This window comes from Notamacropus eugenii, chromosome 3 (assembly GCF_028372415.1).
Source record: "Notamacropus eugenii isolate mMacEug1 chromosome 3, mMacEug1.pri_v2, whole genome shotgun sequence".
Taxonomy (NCBI): Eukaryota; Metazoa; Chordata; class Mammalia; order Diprotodontia; family Macropodidae; genus Notamacropus; species Notamacropus eugenii.
Window position 1 is genome coordinate 360,516,687 of NC_092874.1, and position 18,990 is coordinate 360,535,676.

An 18,990-nucleotide genomic window follows, 5' to 3' on the forward strand; every position below is an offset into this window, starting at 1 on the left:
TAAAATGTAGGCAATTATAATCCCCTACAGGAGATTACTGTCAGAAATAAACAATGACTGTCAAGCACTTGGGAAATAAGGAGGAAAGTTATAATTTTTTAAAACAATAAGAACACTGGTTAAATTTTCCATCACCTCTCTCTCCATATATGTGTGTGTATGTATGTATATACACATATATACATACATATAAATACACACACATGTGTATAAATAGGTAGGTAGCTATCTCCTCCTGAAACAGTTTAAGACACACAAAACTCTCCAAAGTACTTTTCTATCCACAAATGACTTTGTTCTTGTGTTATTAAGCAACAATGAAAAGAAAAAAAACAAGTTATATCTTTGGACTTGGACATGGTGGGGTTGGGGAAAGAGAGTAACCAAGGATGACTCTAAGTTCATGAGCCAGGTTGGCTGAGAGGATGGTGGTAGACTCAATAACAAATGGAAAGCTCAGAGGATGGGTTGATAGTGAAAGATAACGAGCTGTTTAGACATGCTGAGTTTGAGGTGTTTGTGGGGCATTCTGGGGGAAATTTACTTTTAAAACAATCACACACACCATCTATTTATTCATCCCTAATCTTCAGTCCCGAATCCCCAACCTATTTTACATAGCACACTGGATGTCTTGTAGACATCTCAAACTCAAGTCCAAAATAGAACTAATTATCTCCCACACATACATACCCTCTCTTCTCCCTAACTTTCTAATTACTATTGAGAAAGGCCACAATTTTCAGTCACTCAGGCTCAAAACTTAGGTGTCATCTTTGACTTCCCACTTGTACTGTACTCTGCCAAGTCCTATTGATTCTATAAGGGCAGTTAGATAGCACCATGGATAGAGCACCAGCTTTGGAATAATCTTCATAAGGTCAAGTCCAGCCTCAGTCCCTTACTAGCTGGGTAATCATGGGCAAATCACTTGACCCTGTTTGCCTCAGTTTCTCAACTGTAAAATGAGCCAGTGAAGGAAATGGCAAACCACTCTAGTATCTCTGCCAAGAAAACCCCAAATGTCACAAGGAGTTAGACGCAACCGAAAATGACTCATTAAAACAAAACAAAACATAGTTGAGTCTATCTTCACAACATCGCTCACATATGTCCTCCTCTCTCCACTCACAAAGCCACCCCCCTGCACCAGGCCCTCATTACCTCATACCCAGACTGCTGCAGGAGCCTGCAGACTGATCTCCCTGCCTGAAGTCTCTCCTCCACTCAGCTGCCAAAGTGAACTTTCTAAAGCACAGGTCTGACCTCCTGTTCAATAAACACCAACGCTCCTTTAGTGCCAAGATCAAATAAAAAACCATGCTGAGTTTTCTAACACCCCTCCCCAGACCTTTCACAGCATGACTCCTTCTCTAATTTTTCTACATTTGAATTTCTTCCATTTACTCTACCTTCCAGGAACACTCATTTCCTTGTTGTTCTTCACAGAACATTCCATTTCTCAATGCAGAGCCTTTTCTCGTGCCTGGAATGTTCTCCCTCCCTGTCTTTGCCTCCTTCAAATCTCTCTTTCTTCAACAAGGCCTTTTCCAATCCCCCTTCTCCCCTTTTCTGGTGCCCTCCCTCCCACATGACCTCCCAACTCAATTTCTTCTATTTACAAATCTTCCATTTATGTCATTGTTTGCAGGTGGTCTCCACACCATTAGAATGGGAATTCCTTAAGGACAGAAACCATACATTTGTTTTTCTTGGTAACAGCACTTAACACAACAATTAGTGATGCCTAGGCTTTTCGTAGCAGAAGAGAGCTTCTGACATAAGGGTTACAAACACAAATAATAATACAGGAAAATTAAAAAAAGGGAGAGATGGGAGTACCAAGTCATCTTCCGTGTTCCTGAGGAACCTGTATGTGGGCCTGGAAATAACCATTAGAACAACTCACAGTCTGAAGACTGGAAAAGGAATATGACACAGCTATAAATCGTCCCCTTGTCTATTTAACTTAGGTGCACAGCTCATCACACAAAATGCCAAAACTGGAATGAAGGTTGCTGCAAGAAACTTCAGCCATCTCAGATATGCAGAGGATACCACTCTGATTGCAGAAAGTGAAGAGGATTAAGAAGCCTCTTGATGATGGTGAAAGAGGGGAGTGGAAAAACTAGCTTAAAGCTTAACATTAAAAAAAAAAACTAAGATCCTGACAACTGGTCCCATCACTTCCTGACAAAGAGAGGAAGAAGAAATGGAAGTAGTGTCAGATTTAATATTTGTGGGCTCCAAGATCACTGCAGATGGCAAATGTAAGCCATGAAATTAAAAGACACCTGCTCCTTGGAAGGAAAGCTATAGCAAACCTGGACAGCATACTAAAAAATAGAAACATATGATCAAAGCTATGGTTTATCCAATGGCAATGAATGTGTGTGAAAGTTAAGCCTACAAGGAAAGCTGATTGGTGCAGAATCAACACTTTGGAATTTTGAAAGTCCCTTGGACAGCAAGGAGATCAAATCAGTCAGTACTTAAAGAAATTAATCTGGGCTATTCACTAGAAGGTCAAATACTGAAGCTGAAATACTTTGGCTATGGAATGAGAAGATGGGACTCATTGGAAAAGACCACGATGTTGGGAAAGATAGATGGCCAAAAGGAAAGGTGATGAATAGACAGCATCATGGAAACAAACGTGAACTTGGACTGACTTTGAGAAATAGTGGAAGATAGAAGGGCCCGGTAGGCTATGGTCACAAAGAGTTGGACACAACTGAACAGCAATGATAAAAAAAAGTACATAAAGGAGAGAAAGATCATTCCATTTGGTTGGGTGGAAAGAAGGGTCATTGAAGGTTTTGTGGAGGAGATGACATTTAAGTAGATCCTGAAGGATGAGCTGGGCTTCATTCACTGGGTGGAAATGGCAGTCAAGAGTACTCATGGCAGACCAAAGCCAGAGAGGCAGAAAAGGGCAAGGTACGCTTGATGAGTGGCATTCTGTCTGCAGTATGTGCATGGGGTAATGCACAATGGGGTAATTTACTCTCCTATGTTTTCTCATAGGTAAAGTGAAGGGGTTTGCACCAGCTGCCCTCTGAATTTCTTTCTAGCTCCAGACTTAGGGCCTTTTGATATGTGTGTGTGTTTGTCCTTCGCTGCCGAAGAAGATCATGCCATCAGAGAAATGATGACATGACTTGCACTTGACTTTGTTTTGAGTGAGGGAAGGCTGTGCAAGTCACCAGCCTCACTTCCCCTCCAGAGCCATCTGAATTCAGTGACCAAATATTCATCAGGATGACTGAAAATGACCCAGGATGAGGCAATTGGGGTTAAGTAACTTACCCAAGGTCACACAGCTAGTGAGTGTCAAGTGTCTGATGTAAGATTTGAACTCAGGTCCTCCTGACTCCTGCACTGGTGCTAAGATCAGAAAATTGCCTTTGCCTCCTGGCTCCCTTCAACACAGCTCAAATCTTCCCTCAACAGGCTTTTTCCCATCCCTCCCTCTCTCCTTTCTAATGCCTTCCATCTGAGGTGGCCTCCCACTAACTGGTACAGTGTATGGAGGGCTTATTACGCCAAGCCCTTAGTAGACTAGGGCCAACATACCTCTCCAATTTCATCTCACTCCGTCTCTCCTCCTATACTTTATGGGACACCAAGACTTATATTTAGTAGGTTCTTCCCTGACCACAATTTTCAGTCACTAAAATTCTTTGCCTCCAAATGCCCAGCTCTTCCATGGAGTTGCTACAGAGCTAATTCACTGCCTAACCAGCTGTAAGGCTGGCCTCTTCAGATCCCTTAAAGTATTTTGTATATCTCCTGAAATTCTAATTAGTCCTGCAGTTATTTGTGAAAACATTTATCTTTTCTAGTAGACTATAATACGCTTGAGGGCAAGAATAAGGTTGTGCTGGTTCTGATTATCCTTTACATCTAACAGAGGGGATTATACAAATACTGAATTTATTGTATTTTACTATATTTTACTTTTACTGTAACAGAAATTGATCTTTATTGAATCATATTCATTAATGGAAAGCTTATGAGACTTTTGGATAAGCCAGGATAGATATACAAACATATACACATATGCATACACACATATATACATAGAAGAATGCCTTGTTGTATGCAATAGTTTTTTGGTTTTTGGTTTTTTTTTAACAAACACTGCATTCAGGGAGCTCTATATTTTGAAAATTCTCAGCTTTTTCTTCTAGGTGTTGATGTGGATAGAATACTAGACTTAAGTCAGGAAGACCTGAATTCAAGTCTGGCCTCAGATACTTACTTGCTATAGTGATAAATCACTTACCCCTGCCTGTCTCAGTTTCTTCATCTGTAAAATGAGGATAATAATAGCACCTCATTCACAAGGTTATTATAAGGATCAAATGAGATAATATTTGTAAAGCACTCTGCAAACCTTAAAACGCTATGTAGATGTTGGCTATTATTAGCATTCTATAAGAGGATTTGCCTACATAATATCTAAGGTTTCTTCTAGCTCTTTAAAAAAAGACCTATTATTCTGAATCCTTTTATAAAATGAATACTTCTGAAATGGTCGAATGAAAAAGCATTTGTTTAGAATTGCTATCTTCCAGGAACTGTGCTAAGTACCTGAGATCAAGTACAAAACTTTATTTCCTGCATCACAAAGCTTTCCTTCTAGTAGAGGGAGACAACACACAGTAGCATTATGGTATAATAAACCATGTGACTTTTTCTAGTATTTAAATTTAAGGAAAAAATCATAAAATTTAAAGACTATTAGCTGAACTTAGATGTCCAAATATCTAGCCATCTTATCATTGGGCACAATTATGTTACATCACAGTATGAAATCAACCAATATCAAATATATATTAATGGATCTCATACCACCTCAGTATATGTACCTTGCATATTTCTGTAGATTCCAAACTCCTGGGAGAAAGGGAGCATGTCATAAATATATTTTTGCATTGCCTAGCACACTGCCTAATATTATAACACAAATCAAAAACTACACTAGGAAAAAGCAAAAACCTAACCACCATGCTGATCTAGATTGAAGTTCCAGGTAATCCTTAGACCAGTTCCCTGGTTTCAGCCTTATAAGTACAATCTATAATTTGTGTGCTCCCAGGATCAGAATTTTAAATAAAGTGATTCCAAAATATATTGCAAATTGTATCTTTTACTACAAAACTTATTCATTTTTGAGCTCTCAGAAGCTTCTTTTATCAACTTTATCAAGAACAATACTCAAAACTATTATGAGGAACATAAAATATTTAATTTTCAACTCATTTCTTGACCTTTTATTATAATTTAAGAAAGGGAAGAAGACAAATCAGAGAGGGCCCTATTAACGAAGGACAGATGGCAATAGAGAGAATGGTCAGTAATTTCATGGTAAATAAACCATAGTAACCAATTATACCTATCACTCCCTCACCCAGTTAAAAATAGAACACAGAATCAGGGAACACAACAAGGTGAAACCAAGGGAGAACGCTATACTTTGTCACCATTTTATTCGTTTATGATATGACTCATTATTTTGTGTAACTGAATGCTGAGTAATATGTCATTACACAGCTACTTAAAAAAGATCACATTTCACATTACTGAAAATACCACAGGAGAGTACAAAAATTAACATTCTCCAGGAGTGACTTTCTAAAAGTAGGTAAAGGTAAGTAGGTAAAGGCACACCATAAAATCACAGAAATTCATCTCCGATCAGAGGTGGCAGAAACACCAGAGATGAAATCCAGCCTCAGACACTAACTAGTTCTGTGACCCTGGGCAAGTCACTTAACCATACTCATGTCTGCCTCAGGATCTCAATTATAAAGTGGTGATGATAATAATATATATATGATAATAATAATGTATATGATAATAAATAAAACAATCCCAAGGTCATTGTGTGGATCAAATGGGACAAGATTTTTAAAGAACCTGACACACAGTAGGTACTTTATAAATACTGGTTTCCTTCCTTCCCTTTTAATAACTACTGAAAGTGAACCTGCGATATAAAAACACCATTGATAAGTAAAGAACATCGGGATAGCATCAAAAAGAGAAAATTTCATGATCATAGGATCATAGAACTCAGAGGTCATCTAGTCCAGGCCCAATGAGGCTATGTGACTTGACCAAGGTAACACATGTAGTAAGTGGAAGAGACATGATTTGAACCCAGAGCAAGGCTTTTTTAGCCACCACTTTTAACTTAGAAATTAGCGTCTGTGACCCCATCACAGACACAAAGACATTTGGGTGTGTAGGGAAACACAGTTATTAGCACCTTAGGCAATAAGCAAAATGCTGCAGAAAAAAAGAAAGAAAAGAAAAGGCATAGCTAGAAAGGCAGATAAGATTTAATGTCCAGAACTACAAGAAATCATGCATACACCATGTGGAAGCAGACATAAAACACTGTGACATTATCCTGGAAACTGCTAAGAATGGAAAAGTCTAAAGATGGTAAAAAAGCAACCAGACTCCTGAAAAAGAAATTCATCAACACCCAGCACAGAAGGCACAGGGGGTGGAACTGAAAAGGCAAACAAAGCCCATTAGGAAAGTAAGGGGAAATCTGCAAAGAAATAGACCCGAAACTAACCAAGACATAAACTCCCTAAGGAGGAGATGCTATAGACACTACACTGAAGACAGGCTGCACATATGTGTGAAGGTGAAGTATTAAAAGATATCAAAAAAGACAAAAACAGCATCCATCTCTCCAAGATCAATGGATTAAAAAAATTACCTACTTGCCAAGGGCTTCCTAAGACCCAGGAAGCGCTTACCCAGAGTGTTAAATTATATTTTAAGACAGAGAAGTTCAGAACCTCCCCCCCACCAAAAAAAAATAAAAAGACTTCAGGACATTTTCATTTCAAAATACAAAGAGGAGAAAAAGAAGTACAAAGCATTCACTAAGAAATCAATAGGGATACATTAACAGAAAAGAGTACTCAAGCAGGCAAGTACCCAACTCAGCACACATGCCCTCAAAAGCATAAGTTAATGAATTCTGTTACTATTTCAAGATTTATAAAGAGACAGAGTTTTTAAGTACAGAAACTGCGAGGCTAAGACATAAATTATAATTCAAGATCCAAAAACAATCTTTATTTTTTTCATGAAAATTGACAGAAGTATTTGTGAAGATTCAGAAAGGCTGTGAGGGTGAATCAATATTAAGAAAAAAATTAAAGATGAATTCTAAAATGAGTTCTAAGTGTTCTAAGACAGTTCTAAGAGTTCTAAGATTAGTTCAGACTAATGAAAAATTTTAACTTGGAAAGCAAGTGAAAAGGGGATCAAAATGTCACCAACTAAGGCAATAATGCTGATAAAAACATGTGACTGATTTTTTTAAAAAACCCACTACACATAAAAGAAAAAATGTCTGTTCATATATATACATGGTTACTTTCAAACCATTGCTGTATGAAATATAGCATTTTTCTAAGCCCTAAATCTTTTTAACTTTAAAGGTGAGCTTCTAGTTTAATTAGAATAAAATTTTCTGAAAATAATCTTGCACTTCCTAAAAAAATTAACTTCAAAACTACTGCTTGGTTATCCATATTTGATGAAGCAAGACAAAATTTATTATTTTTACACTACTTATTTGAATATCTATTATTAGAAAAAAGAGTACTTTAAATAATTTTAAGGAGTCTGGCATTCAATCATTCTGATACTCTGAACAAACAATACTTTGACATCAAACTAAGGAAGTTATTTGAAATATCCAGGTCCTTAAAATTATTTAAAGTGCAGCATTTTTCATCAGTATCTTTCAATGCTGCTAAAACTACAAACTAGGTTACCAATGCTGCCTTTAGCATTGATGAAATCATCCTTGTTTTAGAACAAGAAACTTAGTTCTGCTGCAAACATGACTGACAATAACTGGAAAAAACAAGTCCCTCTGAAGTCTTTTTTGTAACCTATAAATCTGTTCCCAAGGACAACCAAAATGCTATCTTAATTATCAAAGAAAAAGAGCAGAATGTGCTATTCAAGATTCTCCTCACTGGTGTTTTGTTGTTTTAGTTTACAGGATATATATATCACAGAGTAAAAAATACTTCAAATTGTCTAAGTAAAAGAGCTTAATTGCCATAGCCACACTAAATTCCAGTGTCTTAAAATGAAAAATAAGTCACAAATTAGCATGCATAAAAATACTAAATAAAATGTACTGACTTTCATCTAAGACAACAAATAACCTACAACCTTGAGTTTTTATCCCTAAACAATCTGTTCTGCCCATCTAATATTAACCAATCAAGAACCACTTCAGTTCACATTTAATTTTCTTCCTTCAAATGACACGCTATCACCATGTCCAGTTTCATAAAACACTGTGAAATCTATAATATGCTACATTCAGCCTAGTTTCATAACCATGATCCCAAAATGAGCTCAATCAGAAGACTTTGGAGATTCTTGCTAACAATCCTTAAATCTGTAATAACCATGGGAATAAACTTCTGGAAGAGGAAGTGTTCTCCCTCCACTTTCCATCTCCGGGCTTTATAAGTAAATTTAAAAAACAACAGACCAGCAACAAACCCCACAGCATATGGCAGCTCTATGTGGAGGGGAGGGAGTATGTAAAACTTAGGCTAGCTGCAGTGCCACGAATGCTTTGCAGACTGTCCTTTCAGCCAAGGTAAAACAGCTTTCAAAGGCTGGTGCTACAAATGCCATCTCAGGGATTCTTCTCCCTCTCAAAGGACTGAAAAGTTACCAGCCCTTGTCCTTCGTTACTTTGTTACCTTTAACCGCCCCTCACGTGGCCCATTAAACAGAAGGGTGAAAAAAAAGCTTTGAATCCTTGAGACTAAACTAGATGAACTGGGCTGGGCTGGCAAGACAGGGGAAGGTCCTGGAGAAGGCTGGGCAGAGCAAAGGGCAAGGAGGGCATCAGAGGGGGCTCCCCTCACCCACCTGCCACTCTCGCCCTCTCTCTGCATCCTGGCGGTGATACAACAATGGGGACAGCGGCAGACGCGGTCTACGTCCCCCTAGGCTCCCCCTGCCCCTTTCCTCTCACCTTCCAAGGTAACCCCAAGTCCAGAAGGGGCAGGGGCGGATGCCAGGCGCGCTTCGGCACTTTTACTTCTGGCCCGCACGCGCTCCCACCCACAATCACCCCCCGGAGGCAGGCAGAGCCGAAAGAAGCAGGTCACGGCCCATCCCGCCCTCCTCCCCCGTGCCCAAGCAGGGCAAGAGGGCAGGGCGGCGGCAACTCCTTCCCAATGACACCCAGATCCGCCGTGGGAGGAGAGGGAAACTGGAGAGGGGAGGGACAGGGCACGAGAAGGACAGGGAGACACCCACGCACAAGTCACTCTCTGTCACAGAGCCTCCGGGTGCCACCCGGGTGCAGCCGAGAAACGAAGCAGGCTGCAGAGCGGTCCCCCGGAAACAGACCCTGCACCCCGGGCACCCCGGCGTGTGCGTGCCCGTGGAGAGTGGGTGCATGCATCTGCACAGCCCCTAGGCGTACACAAACACAACGATGGAGAGCCCAAAAGCACCATGGCACCCTGGCAGGGAACACACCCGGCTGCGGACACACACACACACACACACACACACACACACACACGGCCCCACCCCAGGGCCGCGGACACACCGGAATCTTCCTCTTACGTAGTGCCCCTGCCCCCATCCCCGCAGAAGCTGCTCCCCATGCCCCGCGCGCCCTCCCCGGGGCTGGCACAGACCCCTTGGCCCCACCCCCAGACCCTCGCGCGCGCCGGAGCCGAGTAGGAGCCGGAGCCGGAGTCTCCCCATGGGTCCGGGCCGGCCGCACCCCACAGTCCCCGCGAGGCCGGGCCGGGCCAGCCTCCGCCCAGGAGCCGGAGGGGGCGCGGGGGGCACCCGCACCTAAGCGTACCGCCTGCTCTGCAGTACAAAAGGCAGCCCCGCGCGCCGCGGCCCCTGTGCCACCTACCTGGGCTGCGGGCCCGCAGCGCCCTCCTGGGCAGGGCAGGGCCTGGCCCTCGGGGAGGCGGGCGCCCCGAGATCCGGGCGGCGCGGCGGAGACCCCGGGAGCGGAGCCGAGCTGAGCGAAGCGGGTGGCGGCAGTCCCGGCGGCAGTCCCGGCTCGTCTCCGCCTCCTCCTCCGGCTGCGGAGGCGCTGCCACTCAGCCAGTCAAGCTCCGCCTCCTAGGGCCCCGAACAGGAGCGGGGTGGAGCCAGTGGGGAGGGAAAGAGCGGGAGCCGGAGGAGGGGGGCACCCCCGGCCGGACCCAAAGTGCGGGTCCAGCTGCCGCGCCCCCGGGCGCCCCGGCTTCGCCCATTGTCCGGATCTCGGGCATCTTCTGATGCGGGCAGCGTGAGAAAACTGAGCCCAGAAGGAAGCCTATGAGCGCCTACTGTGTGCCAGGCTTCGTGCCAAACGCCGGGAGTGTGAGAAAGGCGCTCCGTGTCTGACAGGAGAGACAGAGTGCAAAAAGCTGTGTACACACACTTTACAGAAGAGAAAACACTAGCAGTCAGGGACATAGAGAAAGATTTCTCATAGAGTTGGCACTTGAGGGAAGCTAGAGGTCAGGAGGCAGAGAGGAGGGAGAGAATTCCAGGAATGGGGGGGAGTGGCAGGCCAGTAACTCCTACATTGGCATGTGAGCCCCTTTAGGACAGGGACCAAGAAACCCATGGAGGGAGAAAAAATAATAATATGCCTTTTCATTGGCAATGATGAAATGACAAGATGGCAAAAAGTGCTAAGAAGTCAAGTTTTTATGTTATTGAGAAATATTAATCGCCATATAAACTTTTATCCATTGATCAATTTGCCCCTGTACAAGAAATCACTAATTCACAAAAATTGCGGTGAAAACTGGAAAGCAGTTTGGCAGAAATTAGGTATAGACCAACATCTCACACCGCATACTGAGGTTAGATCAAAATGGGTACATGATTTAGACATAAAGGGTGATGTCGTAAGCATGGAATACTTTACTTGTCAGGTCTAGGGGTAAGAGAAGAGTTTGTGACCCAAAAAGACATAGAAAGCATTGTTCTTTTTCCATTGTGTCCAACTCTTTATGACACTATTTGGAGTTTTCTTGGCAAAGATACTGGAGTGGTTTGCCGTTTCCTTCTGCAGTTCATTTTACAGATGAGGAAACTGAGGCAAACACGATTATGTGACTTACCCAGGGCCACAAAGTTAGTGTGTCTGAGACCAGATTTAAACTTAGAAAGATAACTCTTCCTGACTCCAGGCTTGGCATTCTATCCACTCTATCACCTACCTGCCCTAAGAGCATTGCCCAATGTAAAATGGATAATTATGATTACATTAAATTTAAAAGGTTTTGCACAAACAAAACCAATGCAGCCAAGTTAGAAGCAAAACAAGAAGCTAGGGAAAAGGTTTTATAGCAGATTTCTCTGATAAAGGCCTCATTTCTCAAATATATAGAAAATAGTCAAATTTATAACAATAGAAGTCATTCCCTAATTGATAAGTGGTCAAAAAATATGAACATTTTCAGAAGAAATCAAAGCTATAGTTGTTAGCAATGCTCTAAATCACTATTGATTAGAGAAATACAAATTAAAACAATTTTGAGGTATCACCTCACACCTATCAGATTGGTTAATATTATACAATAATGGTGTTGTTTGTCCTTCATTCTTGAAGAGGACCGTGACATCAGGAAGATGGGGTAATGACTTGCAAATGAATTGGATTTAAGTGAAGGAGGGCTATGCAAGGTCACTAGCATCACTTCCTCCTCTGAAGCCATCTGGGTCCAGTGGCCAGATATAGATCAGGATGACTGGAGGTGGTCCCCTATAGAATAATAATATGATAGAAAAGGAAAATGACAAATATTGGAGGACATGTGGAGAAATTGGGTCAGTCATGCATTGTTGGTAGAGTTGCAAACTGGGCAACCATTCTAGAGAATAATCTGGAGCTATGCCCAAAGAGCTATAAGACTGTGTATACCATTTGATTTGGCAATAACGCTACAAGGTCTGTACCCCAAGGAATTAAGGAAAAGAACCTATATGTACAAAAGTATTTGTAGTAACTATCTTTGTGGTGGCAAAAAAAAAAAAAATGGAAGTTGAAGGAATGCCCATCTACTAGGGAATGACTGAACAAGTTGTGGAATACAGTTGTGATGGAAGAAATACTATTGTACTATAAGAAATGATGAACAGGCAGATTTCATTAAAAACCTGAAAACACTTACATGAACTGATGCAACATGAAATGAGCAGAACCAGTAGAACATATATATATATATATATATATATATATATATATATATATATATATATATATATATATATATATATATATATATATGTATATAAATATATATACATATATATATATAGTAGCAGGAATATTGTATGATGATCAACTGTGAATGATTTAGCCTTTCTCAGCAATCCAGTGATCCAAGACAATTCCGAAGGACATAGGATGAAAAATGCTTTCCACCTCCAGCGGGAGAGTTAATGGGAGTCTGAATGCAAACTGAAGCAAACATTTTTTAATTCTTGGTTATTTTTTATACTTTATTATTCTTGGGTTGTTTTGGTCTGTGTTTTCTTTTGCAACATGGATAATATGGAAATGTTTTGTCTAACTGCATATATAATCTATATCAAATTGCTTGCTTTCTTAAGAAGGAGAGAAGTGTGGGAGGAAGGGAGAGAATTTGGAACTCAAAATTTTTAAAAAATGTTTAAAAATATTTATATACATGTAATTGAGAAAAAATAAAAAATTTTAATTTTTAATAAATAATATGTCCTTTTAAAAATTATGAAAAGTTGAATGTCATAGGAGGAAAGACAGAGGGAATGAAATGTAAAGACAAGTTCCTTTCTGGTGTAAATGCCACATTTGGAAGGGATTCTGAAGCTTTTAATTGTATATGAAAAGGCCAGCACAGAAAATAAACTTGCCAAGGCACAAAGTTTCTCAAAACTTTTGTCCCCAGATATTTATTTCAATAATATCCAACAGGAATCTGGAAAACGTAATTATATTGTTACCATTGGTCAGGACTAGGTGTCTCCCTGAGAAAACCCTGTTCTGAACTAGAAAGAATTAACACAGAAGAGGGAAGCCGTCTAACTAGGATGTGACCAATCTCACAATAGAGGCACTGAGTAAGCAGAATTGGAGAGGCTTCAGCCAAAGACTACGTACCTCTGACCATTAAAAAAAGACACATGCAGTCCAAGTGTAACATCCCAGCAGGAGTACAAGAACACCCAGCTCAGTCTACAACTAGAGGCGATGGCGACTGGGGAGTAGACTGACTCATCAAAGAAGAGGTCTAGGAAGTCCAACAGATTGACCTGCCCAATGGAAGCACAACACTCTGTGAACAGCCAACCCAGCCCAGCTGTTGAGCTACCTGCCACACCATGCCCAAGAGCAGATCAGCTCATTCAGCTTAGATGTCATACTCTGTGAAAAGATGACTCTTTTCTGCCTAACAGCAGAGTAGTTGGTACATCACCAACACTAATCCCTCACACCACAATGATCCTGAGGATTCTCTAGAGAGAGAATGGGCGTTTGAGACCCTCTTCCTGAGTTCAGAGGTTGTATACCTTGTCCACAGGTGTTCTCTACACATGTATCTCACTACTATTGTACTTTTAATCTTCGCCGCCTCTCTTCTCCTTCCTCCCACTTTGGACCCAATATCTTTGTGGAAAAGTATGCTCCAGGGTTTGTAATCACTGTTCGTGACTCTACCATATGAGTAAATGTCTTTTCTAAGAGCTAATCAAGTCTATTCACTGATGATTAATGGAAAGCACTAGTTGGGAAAGGATGATTAAGCTATAATATTAGTAGTGCCCTACCTAGTTACCCTTTGGAATTTCCAAGGTACCTTTCACCTTTTGGGGGAATCCTGCCAGTAGGAGTGGATATTAGGGAAGTGAGACCAGAAAAGACAGTAACTTTAACATACCTGGAGAAAGTGGACCACAAACAAATGTTGAAAATTGTTTTTACACGCAACTGGGAAATAAGATATACAGGCAATGGGGTATAGAAATGTATCTTCCCCTACAAGAAAGTGAGGGGGAAGGGGATAGGAAGGGGGATTGGGGTGATAGAAGGGAGGGCAGACTGGGGGAAGGAGTCATCAGAATGCCAGCCATCTTGGGGTGGGGGATGGGAGAGATGAGGAGAAAATTTGGAACACAAAATCTTGTGGAAATGAATGTTGAAACTAAAATAAATAAATAAAAACAAGTGAACCATGTCAGTATTGATATTCTCACAATGAAGTAATCAGATCATGAAGGATCCTGCCATCCTCTCATTCTTTCATCCTTACTCTCCCCTCCCTTTTACAATCAAACTCTTACCAACCAAACACAACCAAATCAACAAGCATTTACTTTTTAATTCAACAAAAGGAAGAACTTTTTTTCCTCAAATTTATTAATTTGTTTTCAGTTTTCAACAAATGCTTCCATAAGTTCCAAATTTTCTCTCCGTCCCTCCCCAAAACAGCAGTTTTATATAGGCTCTACATATCATTCCTGTTAACCACATTTTCGCATTATTCATGTTGCACAGCAGAATTAAAGTGAATGGGAGAAACCATGAGAAAAACAAAACATAACAAAAGAGAAAATGCTCTGCTTCATTCTGCTTTCTGACTCCATAGTTCTTTATCTGGATGTGGATGGCATTTTATATCATGAGTCCTTTGGAAATGGTTTAGGTCCTTGCATTACTGTGAAGGGCTAAGTCTATCAAAAACAATCCTCACACACTGTAACTGTTACTATGTATAATGTTTTGGTTCTGCTCACTTCACTCAGCATCAGGTCATATAAGTCTTTCCAGGTTTTTCTAAAGTCTGCCTGTTCATCATTTCTTGTAGCCATTCCTCAATGGATGGGCATCCCCTCAATTTCCAGTTCTTGGCCACCACAAAAAGAGCTACTATAAATATTTTGGTACATATAGGTCCTTTTTACACGTTTTGTACATATGGGACTCTTTTCCATTTCCATGATTTCTTTGGGATATAGTCCTAGAAGAAATATTGCTCAGTCAAAGGGTATATACATTTTTATAGCCCTTTGGGCATAGTTCCAAATTGCCCAAAATGGTTGTATCAGTTCACAACTCTACAACGATGCATTAGTTATCCAATTTTTCCCACATCTTCTCCAACATTTATCATTTTCCTGTTTTGTCATGTTAGTCAATTTCTTTAATCAATAGTGATTTAGAGTATTTTCTCATATGACTATAGATAGCTTTAGTTTCTTCTTCTTAAAATTATCTGTTCATATCCTTTGACCATTTATCAGTTGGGGAATGACTTATATTCTTATAAATTTGACTACACTCTCTACGTATTTTAGAAATGAGACCCTTATCACAGATATTGGTTGTAAAAATTAAAATATGAAACACTTCACAAATCTGCATATCATCCTTGCACAGGGGCCATGCTAATCTTCTCTGTATTGTTCCAATTTTAATATATGTGCTGCAAGGCAAGCACTCAACAAGCATTTATTAAGTGCTTATTATGTGCCAGTACCTGTGCCAAGTGCTGAGGACACAAAGGCAAAATAGTCACTTTTCTCAAGAAGCTCACATTCCAATGGGGCAGAAAATAAGCAAACAATTATGCATGTACTTGACACAGGATGATCTCAGAGCAAAGGCACTAGTATTGAAGGGGACTGACGAAAGTCTTTTCTAGAAGACTAGATTTGAGTTGATCCTTGAAGAAAGCTGAGAAAGCCAGGAGGCAAAGACAAGGAAGAAGCACATTCCAGTCATGGGAGACGGCCAGTGAAGAGACACAGAGTCAGCATGTGGCATGTTGAGTGTGAGGAGAAGCAAGGAAGCCAGTTTTGCTGGATAACAAAGAACAGAGAGGAGACTAAAATATAAAACTGGAAAGGTAGGAAGGAATCAGAATTTAATCCTGGAAATAATAGGAAGCTACTGGATTGTATTAAGGGCAGGGCAGAGATGACATGGGCAAACTTGATCTTTATAAAATTGACTTTGGAAACTGAGAAGAATGGGAAGAAACTTGTGGCAGGAAGGCCAATCAACAAACTATTACTGTAGTCCAGGTGTGAGGTGATGAAAGCCTGGATTAGGGTGGTGGCTGTGTCAGGGGAGAGAAGGGGAACATACATGAGAGATGTTAGCCAGGGATAATCGATAGAACTTGGCAACAGATTGGATTTGTGGAGTTAGTGTGAGTGAGGAGACAAGGATACATTTTCAAGCTTGGGTGATGGGGAAAATGGTGGACTTTTATTAGTAATAAGATTTGGAGGAAAGAAAATGAGTTCAGTTTGGGGCATGTTAATTTCCAGAAGTCTACAGGACATCTAGTCCAAGAGATAAAACAAGCAGTTGGAAATGCAAGACTGAAGGTCAAAAAAGAAATAGTTGTTCTCTCTCCTACTCTTTATTCATTTCTGAATTCTTTGCCATTTGACTTCAGATCTCATCACTCAAACTTAAACTGTCCTCTTCAAAGTTACAATAATATTTAAATTGCCAAATCTAAAGACTTTTTCCTAAGCCTTCTTGACCCTCTGCAGCACTTGACACTGACCACCTCTCTTTTTATATATTCTTTCCCTCTAGGTTTTTTTTGGTTGTATTCCTTTCTGTCTGTTCCTTCTTGATCTCCCTATCACTCAGTCACTTAGCTTCCATTAAGCACCTACTATGTGCCAGACATTCTGCTAAGCTCTCAGGATAAGAAAGAAAGGCAAAAAAACTGGCCATCATCAATTACTGGACCATCATCAACCATTCAATAAACATTTATTAAGTGCTCTCTATGTGCCTGGAACTATGGAGAACTATAGAACCCCCTGACTATGGATGTACCACAAGACTCTATGCTGGACCCTGCTGAATTCTTTTTCTACACTCCTTTACTTGGTGACCTTCTCAGCTCCCAAAGGTTTAATTATGGTTCACCAAATTTCCCCTTAGACTTTTTACTCTCCTCCAACTCACATATACAATCATTTGCTAAGAGTTGCTCATTCTACCTTAACCACATCCCTCACATCTGTCCTTTTCCACAGACCCTCATCATCTCTTGCCTGAACTTCTTCAATAACCTTGTAACTGGTCTCTTCACTTTGTTGCTTCATTCTTTTTCATCCTCCATATTGTTGACAAAGTGATTTTCTTAAAGCACACAACACTCCCCTGCTCAGCTTTAATATTTACTTAACTCCCTATTGCCTCAAGGATCAAATATAAACTCCTGTTTGACATTTAAAGTTTTTTATAACCTATTCCCAATCTATCTAAACTCATCAGACATTACTCCTGCTCCTGAACTCTACAGTCTATGCAAATTGGCCTTCTACTCTCCATACACAATGCTACCTCCTGTCTCCATGTTTACTCTGGCTGTCCTCCATGCCTGGAATCTACTATTTCCTTATATCCACTTCTTAGAATCCCTTCTGTCTTTCAAAACTCAGTTCAAGGACCACCTTCTACATAAAGCCTTTCTTTGATACTGCTAGTACCTCACCCTCCAAAAGTTACCTCTATTTATCTAGCAGAAGTGGTGGCAGGCTTCTAATAGTGTGGGATGTAGGTGAAAAGTTGGTGAGCAAAACTAGTGACTACCTCTTGGTTGGCCCTAACTCCAATGTGAACAATGTGCTTTCTCCCCAGGGCTCCCTTAGGACCATGCCCTTCTATTTAGTCAATTCCCTTTATATCCACCAAAGGAAGAACAAAAACCAGAGATGTCAGAGCCCACTGCGTCAAAAGTCCATCTCCCATTCATTTACAACACCTTTTCCCACAGCATCTCCCACAATGTCTAGCTCCCATTTTGTGTTTAAGTGCTGTCCCAATTCATGATTTCATTCTACTTTGGTTGACCTATAAAACGTCAGAATCAATAAAAATTTCTTTTGCTGCTTCAAGCACCTAGCTGCAAAAGTCCTTGCCATTAGAGTCTCTGTCTCTTTTTCTTTTTCTCTCTTATTCCTATATACATATATATATATGTATGTATTATATGTGTAATCTACTACTTCTCTCTCCTGTGTGATTGACTATCCATGTCCCCCCTCTGAGCTGCATTTAACCTCCAAGGACACACACAAAAATCGGCACTGCAGTGAGCATCAGGATTATCTTTGTAAAACTAATGCCTTTCAAAAGAAATGGCCAAACAGAAAGTGAATCAACTTTTAGAGAAAACAGGCTCAGAGCTCTTCCAGAACAGAGCAGAAGTCAGAATGATGCAAGGGACAGGATCGTTGGACATCACCAGTTCCCTTATTAGCAACTGGAAAGTCTCCAGACACTCTGCATCTATCTTTATGGCTTCTGCATAGCTCAGCTATAATCTTTATCTTAGAATTTTTGGCATTCTCCTCGCTGCCAGTTTTGCTTGTGGTTTCAGTGCCTGCCTTGGCTGCCTGTCTTGGCAGCAGCTCCAGCTCCATTCCCTGTGGCAGTAGCAGAGTGACCTATTCTCATCCTCACAGCCTATCTCTTGTTGACTATTACACCATATGATGTAGCTGCCTCTCCAGAGAGCTCTGTTCTCCTTCCTCTTCTCCCTTAGGAATGAAAGGAGCTAAGATGTCAATCAGAATTTCAAGACTTTATAGAGACTCAAGGAAATAAACACCATGAATTCCTGTCTGCCAATGGATACCAATAACCAACATCTTATTACATTTGCATATTTATATAGACATACACATGTGTATACATGTGTATATGTATATATTTGTGTATGTGTATTTATAGGTAAGATATGTATGTGTATTTATAGGTAAGATATATTACAAAAACTTATACATGTGCATCTCCATCATAGAATATAGGCCTCCAAAGTGCAGGGTTTGTTTCATTTTTGTCTTTGTAACCCCAACACCCAGCACAGTACCTGGCACATGGTAGATAGTGAATTATTGTTGATTGATTGATTAGTTGTGTAAGATAATTTG

At 40.6% G+C, this 18,990-nt stretch overlaps 1 protein-coding gene and 1 non-coding gene across 4 annotated transcripts in view; both read right to left on the bottom strand.

Annotated features, from left to right (window-relative positions):
- The window catches only part of MACIR (macrophage immunometabolism regulator), a 40,806-nt gene extending 30,564 nt beyond the window's left edge, over positions 1-10,242 (bottom strand). Inside the window, exon 1 of one of the 3 annotated variants that reach the window (XM_072597288.1) lies at positions 9,953-10,242. The gene's annotated coding sequence lies outside the window, so the exon portion shown is untranslated. Of the gene's footprint in view, positions 1-8,768; positions 8,983-9,046; positions 9,416-9,952 lie in introns of those variants that run through there. The other 2 variants (XM_072597289.1, XM_072597290.1) reach the window with 2 other exon arrangements.
- A 5,176-nt stretch (positions 10,243-15,418) lies between these two features.
- On the bottom strand, positions 15,419-15,524 carry LOC140497966 (U6 spliceosomal RNA). The gene has a single exon (XR_011964961.1). It is a non-coding gene; the product is annotated as a U6 spliceosomal RNA (small nuclear RNA).
- Positions 15,525-18,990: the final 3,466 nt, after the last annotated feature.